Source organism: Castanea sativa, chromosome 1, assembly GCF_040712315.1.
Source record: "Castanea sativa cultivar Marrone di Chiusa Pesio chromosome 1, ASM4071231v1".
NCBI lineage: Eukaryota > Viridiplantae > Streptophyta > Magnoliopsida > Fagales > Fagaceae > Castanea > Castanea sativa.
The window spans coordinates 91,393,616-91,411,102 of record NC_134013.1 but is presented as its reverse complement, the minus strand read 5'-3'; positions in this window follow the sequence as shown (position 1 = coordinate 91,411,102).

The window sequence follows — 17,487 nt, the reverse complement described above, 5'->3', positions numbered from 1 at the left end:
ATATTCTCACATACAATCCTGTGAGCGGATACCAACATCTAACACCTGCTGGTGAAGGATTAACACATATTCTCACATACTATCCCGTGAGTGAATTTACACATCTATCTGATCAATTTTAAAAACACTTATTTTTATTCACATATCACAAAACAAAGTTCATACAAAATAGAATAATTTTCTTAATATTACAAATATTCCAACAATAAAGGCATATCGAATATCACAATGTCGAATTCAAACATAAATCAAAGGATGCTTGACTCTCTTAGAGAATGAGTAGGAACTGAGGAGTTTATACAAGTATTTTACAATTCTTGAGTAAATCTAAGAATTCAATTTGCTAAAAGAGCATTTTAAATACCATTTGAAGAATAGGAATATGACTTTGAAATCACTTAGTTTTACACAAATTTAAAGAACAAGAACCTTTTTAGAAATTTACATTAAAACTCAATTATTTTCTTAAAATAGTTTAGTTTCTTTTAAATGAGATTCGGACATTCAAAACATTATTTAAAATTCAAAATTTCTCTTTAAAAAAATCATTTAAAAGTCGAAGTTTCTTTTTCAATGATGTAAAAATGCTTTCAATAAACTTTAGAAAGCTTAAAAATGTAACTTTTGAGAACCTTTGACATCTAAGAACCTAAATGACAAAACTTGTGCATATTATGCATAATTACTTACAACACTTGAATCACTCTAAAAGTCTAGCCGAAACAACCTCCAAAAAACCTCAAAACACTCTTAAATAGGACCTATAATCAATCATGAAAATTACTTAATATCCTTCATAAAATATAAAACTTATCGAATTATACAAACTAACTCACTAGGAAATACTTTGTTGAACTAATAACACTTTTAACTAAGTGCGGAATAAGAGTAAATGAAGCTTAATAACCGATAACTACTCTAGTGCATAAACATGAATAACCAAACAATAAAAGTAAAGTATAAGAGTAAGGGAAGAGAGATGCAAACACAAGATAACACGCCGATGTGTTATCGAAAAGGAAACCGAAGAACTCGGTGAAAAACCTCTCTGTCGCCCTCCAAGCGGTAAATTGATCCACTAGACAATAAGTTGGGATACACGAATAGCAAGAGACCTTCCAAACCTAATCTACCCAATGTACCTAAGCCTTCCAAGCTCCTACTCCAACAAGGTTTCTCGGAACCGTGTCTTATCTTGTCCTACTCCAAGCTCCTACTCCAACAAGGTGTGGGTTGTGTTTGGGTACAAATCTCCTCTCAAGGTATGACAATGGGAGAGGGAATGAGAAGATGCTAAAATGATTTCTCAATAAGGATGAGTAGTTCTCTCTCTAAAATATAGGTGTGTGTATTGTTGAAAACCTATCTAGGGTTTTTTTTTTTCTTTGAATGGCCTCTCATACTTTTGTGGGTAATGAAGGTATATGTAGTATGGGTGAAAGGTAAGAAAGTCACACTTAAAAATCCTCTAGGTAAAAAGTTTCGCGAGTATCTTACGAGAAGGCCTTACCCACGAGACACTCGCAAAATCCTCCAAAGCTAGCACGACTCTTCAGCTTCTAGCATGTGCTTCTCACGTGGCTCTTTCACGGGTTAGCTTCTAGCAAGACACTCACGAAATCCAATTATTCTTCATTTTATGCTCGATTCTTCACAAATTTAATACTAAACCTAATATAATAAAATCCCAAAAAATACAAGGAACAAAATTAAAGCAATTACAACACTTTTTGTCATGGAATAAAGCCAACATAAAATATAGTTATAAATCACAACTTTACATTCTACCCCTTTGGCTATTTCATGACAAAACACTCTATAACAAACTCTAGACCTAAACATAAGTTTGGGAACAATGACAAAACTCACTCACACCTAAATCTAGAAGTTGTGAAACACTTGGAACATATATACTTGTAACCTGAAACGCTTGCACAAAACACATTAGACCCTCAACGTAAAGCAAGTAATAAAAGGACAAGTATAATGTAACAAGTAAAATGCGATCAAGTAAACATGATGTGAAACATATGAGCAACTTGATCATACACTAAAATAGTCATATGAAAATAACTACAATGATCATATAGCAAAGCAAATGATCATCCGAACATGTAACCAATAAAGCACAATAGCATAAGGATGTATGCATGTCCAACACATAACCGATGCAATAACACTAAAGTAAGAAACATTAGATTTAGATTTCATTAAAGATACAAGATCCAACAAGGGCACAAGTGTGTTCCAACACATAAACACGATGCAATGAGAGCAACAAAGTATAGATACTAAAAGTAACTCAAAGCACCATAAAGCAACGAGAAAACAAACATAAAGTAAAACAAAGTAAGACAAGATTTTCTCATAAAAGTTGTCTTCTCTCCTTTAGTATATGTATCTCCCTTATGGCTTTCTCCCCCTATGAATGTGCACGAGATAAAATTTCTCCCCTTAAAAATGTGCACGAGATAAAATTTCTCCCCTTAAGAATGTGCACATGAGTCATATAGAAACGACGATACAATCCGGTATACTCTCTAGTATACTCTCCCACTTTTTGACACGAATAGACAAGTGTGTCAAGAGGAAGGAGGGAAAGAAAAAAACGATATGAATAAGGGTAAAATATGATGCATGAGGGGTGCAAGATGAATGAGAAAAATGAAGCTCAAACAAAAGATAATTTAAAAAATGCTACAAAGCATAAAGTAAACATAACATGCTAAGGATGATGGAATATGATATAGACCTAGGCATGACTTAGACACAAGAACATGTTATATGTGCTAAAAGGGTCTAAAAAGACTTAAATAGCATGAGTGAATGCAAAACATGTCAAATGTTAGAGTGTGTGCAACAAAGGTGCATTTAGTGTGCATGTGAGATGCATGACCAATGCATGAATAAGCACTCACGGGGTAAAGTGTATAAAACACACCACCAATGATCAAAACATGATAAACATGAATAATTATGGTGATACCCAAAAATTGGTACTTATTGGAGTCCAAAACAACGAGAAAATGTCATTTGGGCATTTTATCAAACACTTAGAGTGCACACACTACACATGTATGTTAAACAATGCATGAACATATGAAAAACTTGCTTAAATACATGTTATTTTTGCCACACAAGGCCAACATCCAAAGAAAATTATCATTTAAAACAAAACCTAGTCAAAAAGATTGATAGAAATTAAGATTTCCAACTCCCATTTGAGAAAATTCCAACTATGAATATAAAAACCTCAAAAACATAATCTAAGGATCAAAATCAATGAAAAGAATTAAAGATTACCTTAGAGATGTTTATGGAATGTAAAACACTTGAAATTAGTTGGGTTTTGATGTTGAAGCATTAAAATAGGGGTTTGGAAGAAGATGGGAAAAGTTTAAAACAAATGTCCCACGAAATGCCCTTTAAAAAGCTAATTTGGGAATTTTCGCGAGTAAGCTTTACTCGCGAAATAATTACGAAACAGTCGCGAAACTCTCTGTCCAAGGTTGAAAAACTTAAGAATTGGACCATTTAACTCCCAGTTGAGCTTACACATAAAATAGGTCACGAAAACACCTAGAAAACATGTTTTTCACACAAAAATAACTTTAAAAACTTTGAAAAACATGAGTGATACAAATCACTTCTAAAAGTAAACAAAAAGAACAAAAATCTTTTTGGTTTGATCCACATAAGGTTGAGTACACACACATCACATTTGAACATGTACAAACACACAAATGAAAAAGGAATTCATTAAAAATTAAACTTGTATTTTGTGTGTGTGGATCAAGTGTGGAATAGTTTTTAGTATAGAGTAAAGTTTCAATGATTAATTTAATCAAGTCATACACAACTAGTATTAAGTCAAGTAGACTATCTCAATTATAGATAGAACATATATGATTTCCCACAAGAAAATGATTACATCTCTTTGAAGCTATTCATTTGGTTTCTTTACAAAACATAACATTTGATCATTTTTGAACAATACATCTCATTTTTGAGATCGATACCTGAAATTTTTTATATTTCAATTTTGTGAGTAAGCCTTTGGCTTTTTGAGGCACCATACATTTCAATACAAGTCGCTTTCCCTTTTTCCTAGTTAAATACTAGTATGTGCGACGGCTTTTGTGGCTCATTTTTTCTTTTCAAGATTTGACATATGATGAGATATAAATAAAAACATAAAAACGTGGGAAAAGATATAGGCACAAGTCTATGCATGTATCAAGACCAACAAGACTATTGACTGATCATTCATGACAAGCTTGAAGATCGATTTACAACAATCACACATAGATTTCAAGATTTTTCCCATAAAAATAGATGTGCATACAAAATAAGCTAAGCTTGTAAATGCACTACGCCATTAGTACGAAGGTACTAGGCCAAACTCACATGTGATATGTGCTCAAACATATACAATCAAACTTTTTGAATTTTTCACTTTTTATGCGTTTTTGGATTTTTTACACACAACAAAAGCATAAAAGTAAGATCAAATGCAAAAACAATAAAAACAATGCATATAAAGAGATGCATGATGCACAAATGCATAAAATGAAGCATCTAATGCATGAAAGGGCCTACAAAAATCAAAAGAATTAGATTAAGAACCAAAAGAGCAAAAGCTCAATCATAGGAACTATTCCTCATCCAAACGGAATGATTGCTTAGAATGAGTGTCTCATGAGAAGTGAGACGATGGTTGGAAAAATAAGAATTGGAGATGCACATAGACAAGGAGGTAAGAACATAAAAAACTTTCTTCAACAACTTACTATTTTCCTCCAAATCCGGTTTTGCTTTTATATCACAACTTCCAAAATGCGTAAGTTTCTCTTTTTTTTTTTTTTTTTTTAAGAGCTTGAAACTTAGAGCAATGAGGTCTTAGATGACCAAGGGCACCACAATGGTGACAAACAATGGGCTTAGGTCCGCTAGGCTTTATAGAGAGAGATATAGCAACATGGTTTTGTTCTCTCTTCAACTTGGGACATTGAGGTCTTATATGACCGATCACACCACAATGGTGGCAAGTTGAAACAAACTTAGATCCATCCAAAACCTTAGGTTGAGACCTAAATGGAGGCTTTGGCTTAAGAGTCTTTCTTTCCACTTTTTGGTTTCTTTTGTGTGGAGGAATGTACACCGATTTGCCTTTAGAGGTAGAGCTCACACTAGGCACAAAATCGAATACCACAACATGATTGCAATAAATATTTTCATCATTTTTAGGAATAGGTTCAACAATCAAACACTTGGCATACATCTTAAGAGATTCATTTTTACATTTTAGCTCATCAACAAGTTTTTAGACAAAACAAGTTTAGCATTCAAGTCCATCTTCAAACATTCAAACTCCTTTAGTTTTTCAAGAGAGTGTTCAACAAGTTTCTTGTACTTTTTAACTAATTTATTGAATTCATTGAACTTAGCAATCAAATCATCATTTTCACAAATGAACTTGCTGAAATTCTCGTCAAACTTCTTAGCCTTTTTCTTTAAGAGTTTGACATTTTGAATATCATCAACAACCCCCATAGATTCATGTAACATGCCATCACAATATTGAGGATTAACACTCATAGACACATTTTCACAAACACATGGCATGTTACAATCAACAACATCCATAAAAGCATACAAAGCTCTATCCGTGGCAATAAACACAAAGGGGTCAAGGATCACACTTTAGTAATGAAACCAAAACAAGTGTACCCGCTTTGATACCAATTGAATGCTCGGATTTATGTGAATACATAAGAGCTTGTTTAGACCTCCAATTAAAAATTACGGCTAAATTGCTTTTACTCTAATTTATCTAAGTGCAGAACAAGAGTAAATGAAGTGCAATAACTGATAACTACTATAATGCATAAACATGAATAATCAAACAATAAAAGTAAAGCACAACAGTAAGAGAAGAGAGATGCAAACACAAGATAACACGCCAATGTGTTATCAAAGAGAAAACCGAAGAACTCGGTGAAAAACCTTTCCGCCGCCCTTCAAGCGGTAAATCGATCGACTAGACAATAAGTTGGGATACACAAATAGCAAGAGATCCTCCAAGCCTAATCTACCCAATGTACCTAAGCCCTCCAAGCTCTTACTCCAACAAGGCTTCTCGGAACTGTGTCTTATCAAGCTTTCTGAATCCCGCAATACACCCGATTGCATCTACCAAGCATCATCGGCTTCTTTTGGCAAATCCCCAAAACTTCCCAAGCTCCAAAACACTCTCTACACTTTGAAAAGTTGTGGGTTGTGTTTAGATACAAATCTCCTCTCAAGGTATGACAATGAAAGAGAGAATGAGAAAATGTTAGAATGATTTCTTACTAAGGATGAGTAGATCTCTCTCTAAAAGACGAGTGTGTGTGTTGTTGAAAACCTATCTAGGGTTTTTTTTTTCTCTCTGAATGGCCTCTCATACTTTTGTGGGTAATGAAGGTAAATATAGTATGGGTGAAGGATAAGAAAGTCACACTTAAAAATCCTCTGGGCAGAGAGTTTCACAGGTATCTCGCGAGAAGGCCTTACCCGCAAAACACTCATGAAATCCTCTAAGCTAGCACAACTCTTCAGCTTCTAGCATGTGCTTCTCACGTAGCTCTTTTGCGGATTAGCTTCTAGCGAGACACTCGCGAAATCCATTTATTCTTCATTTTATGCTCAATTCTTTACCAACTTAATACTAAACCCAATACAATAAAATCCCACAAAATACAAGGAACAAAATTAAAGCAATTACAACACTTTTTGTCATAGAATAAAGCCAACATAAAATATAGTTGTAAATCACAATTTTACACCAATGAAAACGTAATAGGCACACATGAGTTAAGATTTGATCCATGCCTTTGTTCATGGATACACACAGTGGGCAAATATAATCGTAAAGTATAAGTAAAATTTAGGACTGAGTCTAACCTTCTGAACAATCTAACATCACAAACTGATTCCAAGATAAAATTATAACCTTTTAATTCTTTGTTTCTAACGGTGAGAAATCATACCTTGAGCAATTTGATTGCCTCTTCAATTGTATGTACTCTAAACTCCAAAGAAAAACACCTCTTAGCCTCTTTGATAAAACCCTTCTTATGAAAACCCTAATTTATCTTTTCCTTCACCTTATATTTTAAAGCATCAGAGATGTGGGTTTGGTGGGGTAGTGGGCTGGAGTTTAAAACTCACTTGAACTTATCTCTTCATTCTTCAAGAGGCCCATAAAACATCTTTCTCTTTTATTTATTTATTTATTTATTATTTTAACTGCCACACTAAATTGTATGCATTAAAATTTTAATTTTCTCACCTATTTTGGTAACACTACAAAATTGTCTACTCCCATCTTACTGTGCACACACATATAGTACCTCAACTCTATATTAATAATGACGATGATAGTGATAATCATAAAATCAAATCGGGGTATTATACTTATAAGTTTGTGATTCTTCTAATCTTCCATGTTAGCCTTTACTTGTTAATGTGTTCTTCTCTAATCCTAGAAGAAAATTTTGAGCACAAACCATTTTTGGAAATACAACATTTTTCTCAATTGTTGATATGGTATTTTGTGATTTGAGCAAAATCATTTTCACTTGACTAGTTTTAAGTTTAACAGACTATTTCAGTTGTTATGAAAAAAAGGTTGTCCCTAGAGTCCTAGCTAGACTTATTGTTGGAACGCCTACATTACCGTGCTGGAATGATTTTCTAAAAAGCTGTAGTATTTATTATATGCCTTGCAACACCTACTTCAAAAAACTATTTGGAAGTCTAGCCTGGAAGACAACAACTTCATGTAATCCTGTTATGTTTGTAGGCAACATAAACCTACTGAGATAACGGAAAGAACAGAACATGCCCTGGAAAAAACATACAGCTATTCTATCTAGCTGGGCCTCTCAACTTAGTCCAAGTCCAGAATTACTTCGATCTGGCTGGGCTTCCAGTTCACGTGGTTCAGATTTCCTAAACTAAAACTCAGAAGTAAAACAATTGGCCTTTTTTTTTGTGTGTGTGTGTGTGTGTGTGTATTTGGGGTGGTGTATTTATGTTGGTTTTTATACATTAATTTACCGTAGCCACGTAGGCAGATAGACATGGAGCACATGTACATGATATTTAAAGAGACTGAGAAAGAGCTTTGCCAGTTTCTTCGTTGAATCTCTATGAATGATTATAAGAGTCTCATATCCAATATCTTAGCACACTCATTAAATATTGAATAAATGCCACCGCTGATTCAAGAGTATCCAATATGCTGCCATATGGGTCGTCTTGCTGTAGTGTCAGACTCAGACACAGACACAGACTCGGACTAGTATATTATCAGACTGACACCAATTGACCTAGAAGAGAAAATAATAATAATAATATTGTCAAACCACTTTTTTTTTTTTTTTTTGGACGAGTAATTACCTTACCACATTACCGCGATTAAGAAATTGTATGAGAGAGCTTCTCTTCATAGTTTATGAAGCGTGCATTAGGAAACCAGATAATTACTAGTCACATCTTCTTCTTCTGTCATGTTAGTCTTGATCACCATATAATTAAGTTAGTGTGTTGTAATAACTACAAATGTCATTGTTTTCTCAATTTCAATCAGACCTATCTTTATTCCTTACTTGGAGATCGATTGAAGGCCATGTAGAAAGGTTGGTGATGGTGAGACGGATTAGCTTCAAACTCGGTCTTCTTAATTATATTTTGTATTTTCTCAAACTTTCTGTTTTTTTTCCAAAGTTGGCAATCTGATAACCTTCTTAAAAGTATCATTCCTCACTAACTCGAGAAAAATTAATATTGATGACAATTGTACAATACATCAAAAAAAGATTAATTACTTAATTAAATTGTAATTGAGATTTTTTGTAATTGTTTATATATATAACATAGCTCAACGACTTAGTAAACGCTTGATGTTGGACTTAAGTAAATATCAAGACAAAACAGTGATACACACTTATTCAATTAATCTATAACTCACATGAGGTATCAGAAAGTAAGAAGTTAAATGAAGCCAAAAAAAGTTAGTAAGCTCTAGATATTATATGGCATTTACATTTACCGACCAAATTGTAGTGTAGTAGTAGAATAAATGAGCAAAAGGGACAGAGGAGCTAAATTGGAGGGGAGCAGCGCATTCTGAAGTGTCAACTTCTTGCAGTACTGGTTGTCAAAAAGGATCACGAGATACTTGGCTGTTCAGTAAAAGTAGCTATAGCTAGGAGATAGAGAGAAAAAAGGCACAAGCCCAAAAAGAGAGAGAGAAAGAGAGAGAGAGAGAGAGACAGTACTGGAAGGAGTTGAGAGAGGTTGAGACACAGAGCCAACAAGAGGTTAGTTCCAAGTCCTATAACTGGAAGAACAATAAATGGGAAGTCAGAGAGTCAATGGATAGTCAGGGAGTCAGATGGTCAATATATTTGACTGACCCTAGGCTCTTTAAATTATTTTGATCAACCCCACCCCACCCCACCCCACCGCACCCCCAATATATATAATAAATGAAACCCAACGGTGGGTGGTGGACCCTTTTCACCATGGTTTGTTGTCATATATATTGTGAATTGTGATTGCTCCTGTCAGGTCAGGTCACCTTCTCCTTCCTTATTTGTCTTTCATCGATCTTGTCCTTTTGCGCTAGCTGCGGTGTCACAATGCCTCTATTCATTCACAACACAAAAAGATGTGATATTTTTTGCAATTAAGAGTCGGCATGCATGTAGATTAATTGTAAACCTATAACTTTCAACCAACTACAACATGAATATGCCCCCAACTTATTAGCTTTTTTCTGCTTATAATTCACATCACAAAATTACAACTAGTAGTAGTTGTAGTCGTGTAGCAGTACTGAATTTTATATTACTGACAAGTGACAAGTCAATCATACAAGATATATATATTGCCTTGCGTTTGAACTTTGAACCCCATTTATTGTTATTATATAATAAAGGTAGTCAGTCAGTCTCTGACCATGCATGGGTCCAGTCTTCGTGGGCCATAATGTGGTACAATTACGATTGCGATGCCTCAAACTCCATCTCCATATATGGGACGAAACTTGTGTAGGGCTATCATTTTTTCACATATTTATGGCGTTACCAACTTCACCGTTCTCAGCTTTGATATATCATATATATTTTCTTGGACTTAAGACTTTTCTAGCTAGGGCTATCCTTTCTTCTTCTACTACTTTTTTGATAATCTAGGTCTATCCATTTTGCCACCTCCGATATATATATATGTATGTATTTTGCTTATACAATTAATATAACAATACTAAATTCTAAGCTCTATTTTTTTTGCCGTGCTAAAGAGTATTATGGTTTACTAATAAGTAATAACATAATATATGTAGTGGAAAAAAAGAGTAAGCATTATGCTTTCGTCAAAGCCGTTAAGAAGATAGTTTCCTTTTATAAATACCAATTGCCTATGCCCAAATCAGCGGTAAAGACTACTTAATCCAAAAAAAGTAAATTAGAAGGAAGACTATTCTGAGTTTCTAAACCACTTGCCTACAAGTTTAATATACCACATGTACACAAGCCAAAGTTGAGAATGTATTTATCTTGCTATCAAAACGTCTGCTGCTTTTCAAATTTTCTGTATGTTGAAGAGAAAATGTCATTATGTTCATTTACGGTTGTCTTAATTAATTATAGTTTAGTCAAAGCCTAGCTCATTACTAAATTTCCTTTTAACCAGGCTCGGCTTAACTGTTGATGCAATTGATGCAATCGCCTAAGGTCCCTAAATAAAAGGTCCCCACTTGTAAAAAAAAAATTATATATATAATATATTTATCTATATATTTTAATTTTAAAAAAATTAAGTACTTTTATTGCATGGTCAATGAAATGCATTAAAAATGCCCTATTGTATCCTAAAATGCATAAGATTAAAAAGGGAAAAAACAAAAATAGTCCAACGTCAGCTAACAAAATTAAATTTTAGGAGAAAAATTTATTAACTCATTCTTGAAATATACTAAAATCAAAATTAATACTAGAAAATTCATTAATAATACAACATAATTGTCTTGAGATATTCTAAAATAGAGATTATAAATTTCAAAAACAAAAGAAAAAATCTCTCATCTCTCTATCTCTCTGCCTCTCCATCTATATTCTTACCTTTCTTTTCTTCATCTTGAGTCTTGATCTTTTTCTGTAAACTCAATCTAGTTTGAAATCTTTCTTTGTCGATTCCCTTTGATTCATAGTGAATTCAAAATTGAAAAGGCGCAACATGGGCCGTGGGCATACTAGAGGTAATCTTCTCAGACTTCTCTCCCTCTCTATCTTTCCAAAAATTAAAATGGATGAGTTTGCTATTTATTCAATTTAAATTATATATTTCTTTAGACTATTTCGCTGCTTGATTGATTGATAGGAGTCATAGTACAGGCTGTACAGAACTTTTTTTGCACATAAAACAGCATGTTTTAAGCACAGTTGCACACTACACAGGCTGTACTGCACAACCCATAGCACTGTACAGTGACAGTGCACACAAGCTATGGGCTGTGTGGACAAGACTGCATAGTGCACACAACACTGCACTGTTTGCCCAAAGGCCACAACACTCAGCACATCATAGCTGGCCTGCCACACACTATAATTTATCACCTTTTTTTTTAATGCATACTTTTACTTTATCAATTATTATATATTATCACACCAATTAATAATTTGATGTGTATCATATCAACTCATTTGTATTATAGTGATACTAATTTATTGAACCATATAATAAATTAAATTTTATTTGTGCAGGTTTAGACCTTAAAGTGGTCATGGCTTTAGAAAAATTGCAAAAGAAATGTTAGAGAAACTTTAATACAAAAACTTAATTAGTAATTTTGCATCTCAAAAAGCAAGAAAAATAGATTTTAAATAAAAAAATTCAATACATATTATTTAATTAATATTTAAATATAAAAAAGACCCTACTTAAAATTTTTTCCTAAGGCCCTCAAAGTTGTTAAGCCGGCCTTGCTTTTAGCTCTACAACTTTCATTTCCACTGTCTACTCTATTTCAAAATGAAAATTCTTTGAAAATTAACTGATATTTTCATTTTTAGATTTTCTTAATTTGTTGTATGTTAAATCCATAAGTGATCCCTTTCTCATGGCATGGAAAAAAAAAAAATCATTCTCTGATGATGGTATGCTTACATTAATAAAAAGAACAAAATGATTTTGGCAAGTGTAACCTAGCTATCCCACATAATAATAGAAACAAAGAAAACCTAAAGAAAAATAGACAACCACACACAAAATAAAACACAACAAATTTACATAGTTCAACAATAGTCTACATCCATAAATGATGACGATGCAATAACAAATTTGTAAATTACAAAAATGGTGCAAAGACAGTCTCATATAACCTAAAACGCCAATACATCCAAATAGTTCTCACTAAATACAAAATTAAAGGTCTCACCTAAATACAAAGAAAACCCTCAAAGAGACTTCTCTCTAAATCAAACCTAACAAAAAAAAGTCACACAAAATACCAAAATACAATACCACACACAAACTAATATACCAAACTACATGTACAGCACCATACACAAAGCAGCTAACGTGGCAATATAAGCCACCACTCAACATTGACTTGACTTGTAACCGCAACAAGCGACTTGTTTGCGTCTCAATGCAGCTTCTACAAAATTTTCTCCACGAACAAACGCGTCCGCATCAACCTGCAGATCTGGTACTCCAAAATATATCTCTGGAAGATTTGTACCGATGAATTCACTAATAATCTAAGTGCTTTCAAAGAACTCAAGGTGTGAAAACTCACAAGAAACTCAACAATAGACTCATGAAAAGAAAATCAAAGATAAACACCTAGAAAGAGGTTTTATGATAGTTTTGACTCAAAGAATTAAAGCTCTCAATGTTAATAAAACAATTGCCTCTCCCTATGAAAATCATGCAAAATGGGGCATTTTATAAGTAGGTCAAGGTCTGGGCTCGGTATAAAAATAAATAATGAAAAATTGTCACAATTCGCTCGAGCAAGGTTGAGCCACCTTTCAAAAGATAGTATCATTGAGTCAACTTCAAATGACCATATTTTCACTTATTTCAAATCCAATTTTTGGCAAATTTGCATCCATTTTGAAGCCTCATATGTCTATTTTTTAATGAAATAATTTCACCCAATTTCAATATGATATAAAAGATATAGGAAAAAGTTGTCAACTGATTCTCTTTAAGCAAATAGCAACCTTGTTGTTCTAATGTATACTTTCCAATATTTTCAATTAGGGTTTTTTGAAATTGCATCTATTTTGTTTTCACCTTCTCTATAATCTGTTTTTTTCCCATGATTACTATGACATATTGTGTTATATGTGAAAGCGATGATATTGAAATTTTCATCAAGCCAATCACCAAATTAAGATTATTTCTTGAAATATTATTCGAACCATTTCTAAGCTCAAGCACCAAGGAAAAAAACAAACTGGGGTTTGAAAATATAATGTCAAAATTCAAAGGAAATATTGAAGTGGTGAAAGAAAATCAAGTTGTATCACAAAGAGGTTGACTATTATAATAATACAACGAAGAAAAGATGGAGGTTGTTGAGGTGATTCATGAAGATTTTAAAGTAGAAAAGGTCATAAGCTAAGATTGTTGAGAAAGCCTTCAAATATCTCAATGACATCAAATTCAATGGAAATCCATAACTTATAGGCCAAGTCCAAAGATCCCATTGTTTTATTTGAATGAAATATGTCAAAGTCTATTGATTTTGGTTATGGTCGAAAGATTTGATTGGGATTCAAATTCTTATCTGGTGAAACTTGTCAAATGTGTGAAAAGTAAGAAAAAGACAAGTTATTTGGTTAGTTCAACAGGTGTATTTTGTGTAAGGAAAGAAGACAAAAGGGCCGGATTGAAATATATACTAGACATATTTATTCTGCTGTTTCCTTTATTTTAAGTACTTATGAATTTTCCCAATTAAATTACAGTCCTTTTATCATAATGTATTTATAAGAAATTCTACTATACCTACTCTTTTTTTGTTTTTTGTTTTTGTTTTTTTGTGGTCATGATACCTATACTACTATTACTAATATGGATTACGCAAGCAATGACGGAGCCACATACAAGTCAGGGTGATCACCCTAACTTACCAAAGATTTTTTTTATACTTTAGTGTGTTTCTATCTATAAAATTTATTGAACACTTGAGGATATTAAGAATTTTGATAAAAAAAAATAGAGTTATGCTACTTCTACAATATTCTTACAATAATTTCACAACAAATCTTAGGTGACAAGTCGTTACTGGTTTTAAACTAGGCCCACCGTTGACATTAGTTTTTATCCATTAATAATGACTTATCACCAATATATGATTTGTTGTGAAAATATTGTAGACGTAACATTTCTTACAAAAATAATTTTTTGCCCGTAAACATAATCCTTAATTTTTTAAAAATAAAATCCTAAATAAAAAAAATCAAAATTAGCCCAAATAACTGAAAAAATAGCCCAAACACGGCAAGATTAGGCCAAAAATTTACAAATTACAAAATATTAAACATAAAAAATCATTCAAAAACAAAATAAAAAATAAAGACCCCTAATCATTTAGGTTTGTTCAACCCATTTCATAAAAATAATCTTTAATTTCATTTCTTTAAAAAAATGATATCATGAGAAATACTATGACCATGAGTTCTCCTAGATGGTTCTGATAGCTGTGCTCTCCTTGTCTTTGTAGTCATAATAGTTCTGCTCTTCTTGGCAACTTGGCTCACAGTCACAATAGGTATCATCTCTCTCTCTCTCTCTCTCTCTCTCTCTCTCTCTCTCTCTCTCTCTCTCTCTCTCTCTCTCTCTCTCTCTCTCTCTCTCTCTCTCTCTCATTTTAAACTCTCTTTATTATTTCATATCAACATTTTTAGTTATCACTCTATTTTTCATCAGTCTATTTTTGCTTTTTCATTATGTTAGTAGAAGGAAACTATAAAACTTCATATATTCGCGTTTTTTTTATGATGACAATATAGTCAAATTCTCTTTTTATTAAATTTTATATAATTTATATTTCTTAAAGACTATCCTGGAAAAAAATTTCTAGGGCCACTACTATATGAGATAGTAATTTTGTCACATTCATTAATAAATCAGATTAAATTGACAAACTTCACAATTTTTATGTATTTTAATTATATTTTTCATGTTAGAGGTCACTAAAAGATCAAATAAAATAGTATCTAGATCAAATCTGATTGTAAGCTCCAGCTCATATGATAATCTCTTTTTTCTTTTTCTTTTTTTAAGACAAGTAATAATAGGGTCATACATGACAGTAATTTTGTCACATTCCCTAGTGACTCATGTTACATTGAAAAATACCATAAAAAGACCCCGTTCTATTAATTAGGATTTGTTTTTAGTAATATTTTTGCTTGGTGATGAAGTATTATGAAGCCTATAAACTAGTCCCACTATAACATAAAACCAAAAGTCAATTTCAATAAAAATTTCTTTTGAAGCTTCAATATTTTTAATGGGTTTTAAAGTTTTTCCTGTGGATTCAAAGATTTTCTAAAGCTTTAGTCATATAATTGTCATTCATTTACTATCACAGAAGATAACTGGTTTTCTCAAAATTTATTGCTACCTATGTAGCTCTCAATTTGCAACTATCACATTAGGGTTTCATTTGAAATAAGAAGTGAGAAGGTTTTTTTTTTTTTTTTTTGGGTCTGAATCTAAATTCAAATTACTGAAATGAGGTATCCAAAAGTATCATTTTTTTTTCTATATTAGTTAGTGAAATACAAATTTTTGGATGAGGTTAGATGAAAACCCAAAAGGTGTTCATTTTAATATCAAGCTTGAAATTAAGGCCTTATAATTCTTGGTGTAAAAACTCCGTTCTTTTTGAAATCTTTCTTTGTTGTTAAAGCTTTATTCAGACAATTTAATGTATAAATCCATTCCAACCCCTTGATGCCATAATATCTAAATATCTCCCAAAGCGAGCTATAAAAAAATAAAAAAATAATGGTCTTCAATCAGGAAGCTGACAAAATGCGAGCAACGTCATCTTAAAAAGGTGTTTTATGTCACAAGCACATAGGTCCAATTAAACCTGGACCATGATTGACATAATATTTGGGTAGATTCATTACAGTCCCTTATGTAATGATAAATATGTAACCCTCTAGAAAAGAGAGGGTTTGTATTTTTATTGGCAAGGATGAAAAAGGGCACAAGTGGGGTTTGTCTGCAAGTGCAAGCGATAGAGTGTATTAAATCAATGGGTGGTAGAACCTAAACAACAATGACAAATCGCGTGTGTCTGTGTGTTTGTCATTTACATAAAGAAGATTGGTTGGACGGTTGAAAATTTGAGGCTTAACATGCCACAGCTGAGAATGAGACAATCCCAATCCCCTAATATGGTCGGTGATTGGCCAAACTTGGTTCACATATATCCATGCAAACATTCACGCTTGCTATCTCTTTTGGATTTGATACTATATGCAATTATTAATGATGATATTATAGAAGAAGAAGAAGTAGTACTACTGTACAGAACTTCCATCATGTGTAATAGTAATAGTAATACATAACATATCATGTCAACTTGTTTGAAGATGTAACTCTCAAGAAAGTTAGAGAATCCCTCTCTTTCTCTGTCCCTGAAAATCACGTGTACATGCAATAAGAGGCCAAGAAAGAGGTAGGGTTGACGACCGCCAAAATGGTCCAAGCCACGGGATCCTTGTGGGTGTTGTAATGGAGGACCAATAATATTATAGTAATTCACCCTCAACCAACCCATTGTGGGTCCATAACTACTAGTCTTTCTTGCTAGCTAGGGACTAGGACCCCATATACCCTATTTAGCTAGCGCAGGCGTAGATAGATAGATTTGAAAGAGAGCCACCATATATGGCCACCACCACCGCCTCTTCTTCTATATTAATTCTCCCCCCTACCTAATATACCACATGGTTCCCATCGGACTCTATTAATTTGTCCAATTCTTTCAAAGATATTTTTAGCAGATGACTAGGTTTTTCTCCTACTACTCTCATGCAAATGCAGTCCCATCCCCACGAAAACAAGTAGAGATCACTTTTGACACCAACTATCGGTAACCCCAAAAACATTACTAATCGTATTGAGAAACATCTACGTACATATTAATGATCATTAACTGTTTAGCCATGTTTGGAAGAAATTCTTTTGAGAATGCTTCAAATCTTCAATTGATGTCTTAACATATATACGGGCATGCATGTTTCTAATAGGAATATCATTTAATTCTAAATTTTAAGACTATAACTTAAAAAAAATTATTAAATATTCTAAAAATAACAATAAAAAAAATTGGGGCTATAATCACGTTTTTAAAACGCAATTATAAACCTAAAAAATGCCAGTGTAGACCCAAATGAGTTA